Source organism: Erpetoichthys calabaricus, chromosome 5 (assembly GCF_900747795.2).
Source record: "Erpetoichthys calabaricus chromosome 5, fErpCal1.3, whole genome shotgun sequence".
Taxonomy (NCBI): domain Eukaryota; kingdom Metazoa; phylum Chordata; class Cladistia; order Polypteriformes; family Polypteridae; genus Erpetoichthys; species Erpetoichthys calabaricus.
This window is the reverse complement of record NC_041398.2, coordinates 48,171,724-48,184,721: the sequence shown is the minus strand read 5'-3', so window position 1 is coordinate 48,184,721 and position 12,998 is coordinate 48,171,724. Positions and strand designations below refer to the sequence as shown.

The 12,998-nt window shown below is 38.2% G+C and overlaps 1 protein-coding gene across 3 annotated transcripts in view; it reads left to right on the top strand.

Annotated features, from left to right (window-relative positions):
- Nucleotides 1–12,998, top strand: part of adam19a (ADAM metallopeptidase domain 19a) — a 684,192-nt gene that overhangs the window by 434,854 nt on the left and 236,340 nt on the right. The gene's annotated exons all lie outside the window — the stretch shown is intronic.

The following is a 12,998-nucleotide window of genomic DNA, read 5'->3' as shown; positions in this document are numbered from 1 at the left end:
TGAGCACCTTGTAGAGCGGGGGTCTCCAACCTTTTTTCCCCTGAGAGCTACTTTTACAAAATGAAAATGGCTGAGAGCTGCTCATGTTTTCTAACATTTATTCTCATAGCTTATTTCAACCCAAACAAACTGAATAAGCTTGTTTTACATGAACATTTACAAAATGTTGGTGTCCACAACTCACATTTTGCATTAAAACATCACAAAAAATATTTAGTTCACCTGCAAGTGCATTTTGTATGTCTGTATGCATTTTCTAGTGTATCCCACACTATTGAATTAAAACATGAATGCTGTCAAAACAAAACAATGCAATTCCAAATACACAGATATTACTTATTCATTTGTCATTTTGTTATATGTCACTGTTTCATATCACAAGAGTATTCACATGTCCAGTTGCGTGTGTGATATGTTTTTTAATGAGATGACTGGCACTGCATGGAGTCAACACGAGAGGTGTATGGTGGAGTGTAGCCACTTCGGTTCACTCTTATGGAGTCATTTAAATGTTCGTCTGTCAGTCTTGTTCTGGACTTTGATTTCATGACATTCATGGTCAGAAAAGGCAGACTCACAGAGGTATGTAGACCCAAACAAGCAGACATTTTCAGAGCTGCTTGATGAAGATTCTTATAGTTATCAGGCTCTTCTAAGCACCAGAAATGCTGAGAATGCTGTTGAGACTTGAACTGCACATTATTTTGAAGGGTTACTAATATATAAAATCCAATGTCTCTGTCTGTATGTCTATCCGCTTTTCACAAGAGAACTACTTAACGGATTTAGATCGGGGTTTTTTCTATAATTTGCTTGAACATTCCGGTTGATTTTGCGACTTCTCTCATTTCGCTATGTATCATAGTTTGCTTGTGGTACCGATTTATTTGCACGAATCCGAGAAAAAGGCAGCAGGCCGAGTGGAAGGGCCTTCCTCACTCACTCAGCAGCTTCAGAGCGTGTTCCTTAACTCCGCTTAGCTAGCGAACAAGAGAACAATTGAATTCAACTTTGTTTGATGTTTAAAATAAAGTGTTACTTAGGTCTTGATGAGTCTGAGTCCGGCTATTCTCTTAAGCGTATGCCACATTGAAAAGATAGATTGGAATTCAGATTGTGGAGCGTGATATGATTTTTTGGAAAGATCGCCCACCTCTAATTTGACTAATCAAGTTTTCAAATCTATGTAGGATTCATTAACCCTTTGGCGAGCTACTTGGAAAAAGGGTTGCGAGCTACTGGTAGCTCGCGAGCGATGTGTTGGAGACCCCTGTTGCATAGGGTGCCACATATACTACTGGCCTTTTGTTAGGTTGCCGCTTCTTAATGTATACTGGAGAAAATGGGTTGCTGTGGGTTTGCACATAATGGAGATCTGCACCTTTAAGGAGGAGACACAGTGTGGACAGGACTGTTGGCCTAAAGGGGATTTAACCCGGAAAGAGTGGAAGGGAGACATCAGGCAGTGAAATGATGAACAACAGTGTGTTAGCACAGCCACGTGCTGGGAGATGGATTTTACAATTGAGAGATGTCTCAGAAGATGAACTTTTTTGTATTTGTTCTCGAGCAACCAACTTTTTGACTGGTAGGACAGAATGTTCTTATTATTGAAGTCAGCTGGCTGTGTGTTCCGTTTTGCTTCCAGCATTTCATTGTCCTGTAACAACTTTTTTTAAAGACAGTAAAACCAGACTTGATCTTTGGAGAAACGGGTTATCTATAGAGGTTATGTCTCGCATCCTAATTTGTTAATTTCAGACTTCGTTCTAGTAATGTATTTGTTGTTTGTTTGGTCATGTCTAAAGTATTTGTCTTGTGTTTAAATATTTAAATATTATTTTTCATTTCTTTACTGCTTTCTGCTGAGTGCTGATCTGAGACATGTGGTGAGTGGGTTAAAAAGGATGACTGCTGGTCATGGAACCCCGAGATATTTCTGTTAAGTATATTAAACATTACTGCTATTACTAGAGTGGTGTTCTGATCTTGAGGCTGCACTGGGCTTAGTCAGTTTCTTGGGTTAGCGGTATAACAGTTAGGTCCATAAATATTTGGACAAAGACAACTTTTTTCTAATTTTGGTTCTGTACATTACCACAATGAATTGGAAATGAAACAACTCAGATGCAGCTGAAGTTCAGACTTTCAGCTTTAATTCAGTGGGGTGAACAAAACGATTGTATAAAAATGTGAGGTAACTAAAGCGTTTGTTTAACACAAGCCATTCATTTCAGGGGCTCAAAAGTAATTGGACAAATTAAATAACTGGAAATAAAATGTTCATTTCTAATACTTGGTTGAGACCTCTTTGCTGGTAATGACAGCCTGAAGTCTTGAACTCATGGACATCACCAGATGCTGGGTTTCCTCCTTTTTAATGCCCTGCCAGGCCTTTACTGCAGTGGCTTTCAGTTGCTGTTTGTTTGTGGGCCTTTCTGTCTGAAGTTTAGTCTTCAACAAGTGAAATGCATTCTCAATTGGGTTAAGATCAGGTGACTGACTTGACCATTCAAGAATTTTCCACTTCTTTGCTTTAATAAACTCCTGGGTTGCTTTGGCTGTATGTTTTGGGTCATTGTCCATCTGTATCATGAAACGCCGCCCAATCAATTTGACTGCATTTAGCTAGATTTGAGCAGACAGTATGTCTCTGAACACCTCAGAATTCATTCGGCTGCTTCTGTCCTGTGTCACATCATCAATAAACACTAGTGTCCCAGTGCCTCTGGCAGCCATGGACGCCCAAGCCATCACACTGCCTCCACAGTGTTTTACAGATGATGTGGTATGCTTTGAATAATGAGCTGTTCCATACCTTCTCCATACTTTTTTCTTGCCATCATTCTGGTAGAGATTGATCTTGGTTTCATCTGTCCAAAGAATGTTTTTCCAGAACTGTGCTTGCTTTTTTAGATGTTCTTCAGCAAAGTCCAATCTAGCCTTTCTATTCTTGAGGCTTATGAGTGGCTTACACCTTGCTCTGTATTTACTTTCGTGCAGTCTTCTCTTTATGGTAGACTTGGATATCGATATGCCTACCCCCTGGAGAGTGTTGTTCACTTGGTTGGCTGTTGTGAAGGAGTTTCTCTTCACCATGGAAATGATTCTGCGATCATCCACCACTGTTGTCTTCTGTGGACGTCCAGGTCTTTTTGCATTGCTGAGTTCACCAGTCTTACTTTCTTTCTCAGGATGTACCAAACTGTAGATTTTGCCACTCGTAATATTGTAGCAATTTCTCGGATGGGTTTTTTTATGTTTTCGCAGCTTAAGGATGGCTTCTTTCACCTGCATGGACAGCTCCTTTGACCGCATGTTGTCTGTTCACAGCAAAATCTTCCCCATGCAAGCACCACACCTCAAATCAACTCCAGGCCTTTTATCTGCTTACTTGATAATGACATAACGACGGACTTGCCCACACCTGCCCATGAAATAGCCTTTGAGTCAATTGTCCAATTACTTTTGAGTCCCTGAAATGAAGGGATTGTGTTAAAAAAATGCTTTAGTTGCCTCACATTTTTATGCAATCGTTTTGTTCACCCCACTGAATTAAAGCTGAAAGTCTGCACTTCAACTGCATCTGAGTTGTTTCATTTAAAATTCATTGTGGTAATGTACAGAACCAAAATTAGAAAAAAGTTGTCTCTGTCCAAATATTTATGGACCTAACTGTATACTGTATGTCTAACTAGCTGTGTGTGGTCTTTCGGGGCAACAAACAATTTGAAGACTCCCTAGCACTTTTACAATATTGGTGAACTTGTAGAGGTGTCAGCGACGTGGGCTGTGACAGGTTGAACCTTGCCCAAGACAGACGTGTAGTCAAGAGTAGATGTGGCACAAATTGAGCGGGACAAGCTGGAACCTGTCTCAGGCAAACGTGTAATAGCTTGTTGTGTGAAGGTACAACGTTCATGTACCACAAAGTTGAGTTTGTCTGCTTGGGTTGAATGAGATGTGAGGTGTATGTAAGGGGTGAAAAAATGTAAAAGTGCATGCATGCGCCATCTCAATAAGTGCAAGTCACACTTGTATAAGCTTCTACATCTTCCACAGAATACACACCAACTTCCGTGGCTGTCATTGAGCGTGAGGAGAGCGGACTGGTCCTTACACACACACACACACACACACACACACAAACGTCTTTCGTAGTCAGAACTGAGGTGCATGCAAGCGCCGCCAAATTTAAAAGTGAATGCAAGTGTCATCTAGTGGCTGTGGATGAGTGTGAGCAGAGCGGGCTGCTCCATACATACACACACACACCGGTCTTTTATTTATATATGTCCAAATCATGATGTTCCTTCTCAAATCATAAGTATATACAGAAAGTCTTCATCTGATAGTGGAGGCTGCAGATTATTGAAAATCATAAAATTGCTTTTGTAAGAAATGAAACATCTGATTACAAAATATCCTGTAAAATAAAAAAGAGACATGTAGGTTAGTAGAAGTGTGACAGGCCACTGTGAAAGCATTCTGAATGTAAGCAATATTTTGTGTGTTCAGCAACATTACCCTTTCTGAGTGGGAAATTTAATGGCACACTATAACACTTTAGCAATATGTTATACTTATGATGCATGAAATGAAGAAAAAAACAAATGGAAGATATATGGCTGTTTTACAATAAAGTTGGCTGGCTGCAGCCTGGCTTGGTTTATTAGAAGCATAATGGATGTTGCATGACTGACAGAAGATGTATATTGCTGTTACCATTATGGGCTTTTTACTCAGCATTCTAAAAGGTTTCTGCTGAATGCAAAATAATAGCACACCACACAGTGTGGTAACTACAAAAACATAAGGATGCCTTTCTACATCATTTTCTTATTTACAGAAGCTTCAAAGTGACTCACACATGACAGATTACGTGACTTATTTAGAATCACGCTGAGAATCTGTGGCGGGAATTGAAATGGTGGCTGTCTAATAACATCTTAAATGCTTGGCCACACTGCCACCAAAAATAAACATTCACTAGATGCCAAGTAAAAATGTTCAATGGAGAATAATATCTAAAACAGTGCCGGCTTAAGTCAATAGGATGGATTTTACCAACATTTTGTTATTCATTTAATGTATTACTTTTTGTTATTTGTAGATTTTGGCAACCCATTAAACGTAATAGTTCACTGGGATTTTTTGCCTATGAAAATATTTCACTGTATTTAAAGCTTTGTTTCAACACACTCCACAACAGCATCTATTTATCTTGTTTTCTGTATCCCCCTTCTTCTTTTACATTTGTTTTTTTCTAAGCAGAAGTGCATTCTCTTACAAATTTCAATGTGACCACAATGTGCCATTTGGTGACTTTTTGGTCTGACTGTGTAGTCCATGATAGAAACAGGAATCATGGGAATGTGGACATTTCAGTTGTGGCCAATAGCCTTGGAGCATGTAGGAAAGTAATTGATACTTTGTAACTAATTAATTAATCAACTAATTAACTATCTCATTAATTAATTAATTACTAATCCCTGTGGTGGGCTGGAGCCCTGCCCAGGGTTTGTTCCTGCCTTGCGCCCTGTAGTGGCTCCAGCAGACCCCTGTGACCCTGTGTTAGGATGTGGCGGGTTGGAAAATGACTGATTGACTGACTAATTACTAATCCGTAATGTATGTGTTGCTTTGATTTGCATATTAAATTGCTTTACCGATGCCTTGTGTTCTCTACTAAAATAACATTCTCAAACCTAGTTAATCCAATTCAGGGCTACAGGAATCAGCTCTGGACACAGATGTAACCACACTCACCAGTTTAGAATGCCCAGGTACCAAAACCTGCACATCTTTGCTAGTTTGGAAGAATGTCAGAATACCTCGAGAAAACCCCAAATAAGACACAGGGAGAACAAGTGGACACCAGGAACCCAGAGTGCTGAATGCTCGAGGCATGAACACTCACCACTGAGCCTTTACTTACACATATGCAAACTGTACATATAAAGCTTACATTTACAGTAAATATTGATATAAACATGCTTAGCTTTTGAAGAAAATAAGTTAGATGCTACAGTATATGAAGTAGGAATCAAGATTTAACCTGAAGCTTTAAAGCAGATAGGGGTAAAGAAATTATGAGCACCTTTCATGCAGAAATCTCTAAAAAATAGACAGGAAGGGAGAATTGTGTAAATAAAATAAAGATCTTCACTCATCTGTTCCTAACCCAAGACAGCATTTACTGGAGAGTATACTCTTTTATTTGGATGAACTGCTTCTAAATAAAGAATTGGACAAACATTAAATAGCCCCCATGTTCTGCTCAATGATTGCTACGCAGTGCCTTCCACTTCTACAGTCCACTCAGCTAGTGAACACTTCCAGAAGCAATTCACTGATTCATTATAGTGAACTAAAGACTCATTTTTGATGATGTGCTGCTTACTGTGCCATCTAACTATATGTGAGAGGCTAAATCAACCATCCAAGTCAAGCTAATGTCCTCTATCTATCTATCTATCTATCTATCTATCTATCTATCTATCTATCTATCTATCTATCTATCTATCTATCTATCTATCTATCTATCTATCTATCTATCTATCTATCTATCTATCTATCTATCTATCTATCTATCTATCTATCTATCTATCTATCTATCTATCTAAGAATGTTCCACTGTTTGGCTACTTTTGAGGTTGTGTTGAAATTACAATGTCAATGTCAATTTATTTATATAGCACATTTAAAACAACATAGGAATGCTGTGGCCAAAGTGCTTTACAATAATAAAATAAAAGAAAAAACATACAAATAACATAAATACAAATAAAATAAATGAACATAAATAAAATAAATAATGAATAGAAGTAAGATTACATAATCACAATGAGGAAACCATCAGTATTACTGAAGGTCACAGAATGCAAGTGAATAGAAATGAGTCTTTAATCTTGTTTTGAACAGTTCAATTGTAGACAACTCCTTTATGTGATGAGGTAAAGAGTTCTACAGGCAAGGAGCAGCAGCTGCAAAAGCCTTGTCCCCCTTAGTTTTACACTTGGTACGAGGAACAACAAGAGACAACTGACCAGAAGATCTAAGCACCCTAGATGGCTGGTGCAAAGCACACAATTCAAATAAATAGGCAGGAGCAAGCCCGTGTAAAGATTTAAAAACTAGCAACAAGATTTTAAAATCAATTCAAAAACTGACAGGCAGCCAGTGTAAAGAAGCTAACATTGGAGAAACAGAATCAGACTTACCTTGAAAGCTTGCATATTGTAATCTTTTTAGTTAGCCAATAAAAGGTGTCATTTTGCTTGGCTTTTCTCTTGTCCCAACCAGAAAGCGAGCAGCAGCATTTTGGACCAGCTGTAACCTGTGTATCAGGGATTAGCTAATCCCAGAATACAGCGAGTTGCAGTAATCAAGGCGAGAAAAGATAAAAGCATGAGTAGCTATCTCAAGATCCCTAGAAGATAAAGAAGGCTTGATCTTACCTAATAGACGAAGCTGGAAAAAGCAACTCTTGACTACAGAATTAACTTGTTTCTCAAAAGAGAGATTACTGTCAAAGATAACACCAAGATTGCTGACTTGAGGTTTGCAAAAGACAGAGAAAGAGCAGAGATGTCCAAGACCAATTTGGGCTTTAACTGATGGACCCACTATAAGCACCTCCGTTTTATTCTGATTCAGATCAAGAAAATTATTAGCCATCCAGGATCTTAGTTCAGAAAGACAGTTGTGTAGTTGATTTATTACAGAGTTGCAGACAGGAATATAAACCTGTGTATTATCAGCATAGCAGTGAAAAGAAATGTTAAATTTCCTAAAAGTAGCTCCAATAGGGTGAAGGTATATAGAGAATAAAATAGGACTCAAAATGGATCCCTGAGGAACACCATATTTAAGAGGAGCAGTAGACGAAAAAGAGGAATTTAAAGTCACTGAAAAGTGTCTACCAGTTAAATATGACCTGAACCAGTTAAGAGCAGCCCCTTTAAGCCCAACAAGATGTTCAAGCTGCATCAGCAATATCTCATGGTCAAAAGTGTCAAAGGCAGCGGACAGGTCAAGGAGGAGAAGGACTGCCGCGTCTCCTGAGTCAGTAATAATAGAGATGTCATTGAATACTTTAAGGAGGGCCATCTCAACACCATGATAATGCCTAAAGCCAGATTGGTAGATCTCAAATAAATTACAGATGCTTTATCCAAAATTGGTGGCTGTGAATTAAAAAAAAAATGTATACACATATGTTCCACAATTTTGGTTGAAGTTTTGGACTAGCTTTTGTACTGTGAACCACTGCTGAAGAAAGTATAAACCTGAAGTTCAGGGGCTATGCCTAAAATACCTATGTTATTAAGATGGGTTATGATTTTGGAAAAGGAGGCATGCAAGACAAAAAAGTGCAATGTATGTGGGGCAAGAGAAATAATTATAAACAGACAAGGTGCTCCAATTAGTCTTCTTCCACTATGTGTGCCTGTCTTTATTTACCTCTGATTATCTATCCCTCCATGTATGAAATGAGATAGATAAATAAATAAATAAATAAATAAATAAATAAATAAATAAATAAAGGAGGCTTTTGATTAAATCATTGTCTGTGTGCTCCTCTTCTCTAGTGTCTATAGTTTTTATCAATAAAATGCTGTCATTTTTCTTTACTTGCAGATTTTCAACAGTGGCCTCCTTATAATGACCTGCTTACATTATCATACTGCATAAACAAGCTATCCCCAGATGCCAATCTTTTAGTCTTTTTTGATACCAAGTAATGTCAAAATCAGTATGATTAGCAATTAAGTAAACTAATAAAATAAAATGTAATCTTTTCACTGACAGTTTAATGTTTAAAGAGTTAGTGATCTATTATTAGTCCTAGTGTTGTTTCTTAATGTTATTTTTAGCGTCTCAACAGCACATTGATAGCACAATTCGGCTGACAAATCAGCACACTTAGATATCTAATACACTTAAATTACTGTATTTCCCAATATTATTTTTCTTCTTAAGCCTCATCCGTGTTGGTTCTTGCCTTGCACTCATTGCTGCCAGGATAGGTGAAAGACCCCATTTACATGATTATTATTAAGTGTGTTTGAGAATGAAACGCTTTTTTTTTTTCTTCCTTCAGCAGGTATCAGTTCACTATATTGTATGTGAGTAATTCTGCGTTAAGATAATAATGCATTCTAAAAAACAATGGCTATAAAAAGGATCACGCAATTCTTGTAACATTTTTTTCTTTTTGCAGTGTATTGCTACGTGATCACTGGTTACTTAATGCACGCGAGCAGCTGAAGTTTGACATAATCCTGTAACAATGAATGACAGATATCTCGTACTAATGCAGGTTTATAATGGAGGGTTTGTTGCAATATTAATTTTAATGAATATAGCTTTGCATAGACTCAGTCAACATGAAATGATGCATTGGCAACACTTTCATTTAAACACCCTTAATCATGATGTAGTTGTATAGTAATTACCAGTGAAACGTTTGTCAGCATTGCGGTTCAATGGCTTGTGCTGCTTGTTGCTTCACTCATCTCCCTTAAAAATGAATTCCAGCCACAGTTCATATCAATGCAGAGTTTGCATGCTATCTCCATGTGTACACAGATTTTGTCCTGCTACTCCAGGTTTCTCTGAAAACATGTGCACTAGGTCAAATGACAACTCTAAACTGGCCCAGTGCAGATGTATAAAATGAGTGGATATCCATGTACTGTATATATAATGAGACTCTCTGGCTTGTTGTATTATGTTGTAATTAAATTGTCTTCATCAATATTTCTGAATCGATATTATTAATGTTCTATATATGACACTTGGAAACAGGAGGGATTATAAAGTGGACTGGTCATTTCTTGCATTACACAGTTACACTGTGGTTACACAGATAGCTTATTCAGTCATTACTATGCTGATGGTGGCAAACTAAAATGTACTTAACATTCTCGGCCATACTTATTCCAGTTCAACATATCCTAACAGAATCAAGCACAAGGCAAGAACCAACCAAATACAGGGCACCTGTTCTTCGTTGTTATGCTAGTCGCGAATACTGAAAGCAGCTCGGCCGGACCGCAGCAAAGACTCTCCCTGCGCCTGCTTTTTAAATTCCAGCCAACCTCGCTGTATTGTCTGCTGGCACAGTGGGCTGTGAGCAAACACAAAGAAGTTGTTAAAAAATGGATTGGGATATGTGCGCATTTTCACCACCAAAGTTTTGAAATCAAAAATATAATCCAGGGGGATAAACAGTAAGTGAAGTGAAAGAAAGAATTGCCAGCAGTTGTTACCAAAACTATGAGAATGATACCAAAAACAAAACACTATGGCTGTGAACCTATAAAGAAGGAGGAAGCTATGGGCTATTAATCAGAACAGCTAACGCTGGGAGTTCAAGAATAAAATTGTTCAAGGCTGAAATCTGTAATCTCGGACAAAGATCTGAAGCATTGTCCTTTGTAGCAAAGCCTTAGCGGCCTGGTGTGTAGTGCCTCTTGGGAGGCCTTACTTAGCAATGGTGCAGTGCATTCTAGCCATTTCCCAACAAAAATGCCAAGACGCTAAAATGGCAGTGTGACACACTTAAAATGAAATAACTAAAATATTCATATCGTTCTTAAACAAAAAAAAATGAAATCAAATATGGCCAAGCTCCTTGAAAATTATTTTTTCAGTGACATGTCAGAGTTTTATAGATTGTTAAAAATCATAGTTTTCACTTACAGAGGTAATTTAGAGTTTTTAAGTTAAACTAACCTCCACATTTTCGGGAAAGTAGGGGGGAAATCCCATGCAGATTAGGGCAGGATGTGCAAACTCCACACGGACAACAACCAGGCAGGGAATACAGGCCGAGGACGCTGGATCCATTGCCTCACTGAATTGCCACCTAAGCTAAAAGTGTTTGACTTACTGTCCTTGTTGACCACATGAACTGTGAACAGATACCAAAGATTGCAGGTACGATCAGCAGAATTGGGGCACGCTCAGATGTGAAGTTGTTTTGTGTAACTAAAGACTAAAGTAGTTGACATGCTGTCAAAGTGCCGCAACAAAGGTGTGAATCCATTCATAGCTACACTGAATCAAAATTAAGACGAATTCTGAACCATCTTAGTTTTATGATGGCTTCTATAACAAAAACATTCTGATTAAAACCCTCTAATAACGACTCATTGTAGTGTTTTTGTTACAGGAGAAGTCACACCTCACGACAACATGCTTTCACATGCTCTGGTTGGTACTTTGGTTGAGTAATTTTTCTCTTTCTTGTCTTGTATCCAGTGTTGTCATTTTAGGCTGCAGTGAAGAATGCTATATATGTATAGTTAAAGACTTTGAGGTAGTTTTGATGTGGCACACTATGAGCAGTTGTGGTGTAAGTGCAAGAGATAATCATTCGAGAACCAGGGTGCTGATAGGTTCTGAAGTGCATTAAGGAAGGAAACATTTTGGAAAACAAAATGTATTATGGTGCAAAGAACACTTCAAAATTTGCTGACAGTATACAAATGATTTACATGAAATTATAAATAACAAGTTAGTTAAATTTGCAGATGACACTGAAAGAGCAGAAACAGACAAGACACTAAACTTTTGTACTGATGAATGATCGCAGAATTGAGGTTCAGGTGAAAAAGGAAGCTTAATGTAATTCAAAGTAAATACTTATACATAGAAGTTATATGTAATACTCGGAGGTTCCCCACTGCTTGCTTCACTTGCCAGCCACTTCACGTCTATGCTGCTCGCGTTATGAAGGGGGGGGCTAAACACACCCCAAGGAGACGTGGTCGCTCCTCTGAAACCCCCTCTTAAACGGTGATACAATGGGAAACAAATACAGGTTTTCTTTTTACCTCCTCTTTGCTCGATCAGCTGCTGGTTTGCTGTTGCTGCCGTGCCATGTGATCTGCATCTCGCGTGGTGCTTTGAACATTTAAAAGCCTGTACAGCAGCTGTCCTACTCTTTGTCTTTTATTTCCAGCCCCGGATGTGGTTAAATCTCTTGGCACAAATTCTCGTCTCACGGGACAGGAGTTCTTCATATTTTTTAGTTTATAATTTAAAAATGGAATAAGAATTTAAAAATCTAACAACATCACATTAAAGTTTGATAATTTCTGAAAAGAATGATACCAAACATATATATGTAGGTTTTAAAATAAGCCTGATTTAAAGCGTGGCAAAAAACGTGACATAAAAACGTTACTGTTGAACTTTTAGGCTTAGGACTTTATATATATTCAGTAGATTCAATACAAGTATTCAGTGAAGGATCTGGAGAGAGAACGGTATGTCTTCTGTGGAAGACCTAAGGGAGTTCCAGTAGAGTCATCAGAGTTCCAAAGCAGTCCATGCCAAAATCTGCTCTGTCATGCCTTCAGCTGGTTCAGAACGCTGCAGCTAGATTTTTGATTGGGTCGAGAAAAAGGGATCACATCTCCCCCATTTTAGCCTCTCTCCACTGGCTACCGGTGAAGTGTCGCATTGATTTTAAAATCTTGTTGTTTGTTTTTAAAGCCTTGCATGGTCTTGCTCCAAAATATATCTGTGACCTCCTTCACCCCTATGTGCCACCAAGAGCACTGAGGTCATCTGGATGACTGATCCTTGTAGAGCCAAGATCTCGGCTGAAGTCGAGGGGAGACAGAGCTTTTTCAGTTGTTGCTCCTAGGCTTTGGAATGACTTGCCTCTGCACATCAGGTCTTCATCCTTGGCTTAAGACCTACTTGTTTCCTTCTGACTTTCATTGTGTAAAATGGGATTGTGATGGATGTTACAATTGGTTGTTTTATTAATCTGCTTTTACATGATTGTTTGCATTGTGTTTATCTGAATGCTTTTTTGTACAGAACTTTGGTGCAACCTCTGTTGTTTTAAATGAGAATTATAAATAAATAATCTAATCTAATAATCATGCTGTGTTCAGGTGCAAATCAATCTCGAGTCTTAAGTCAGACAACATATTTTTGTCAACTGTGAATATCTCAGGACAAATGAGACAAAC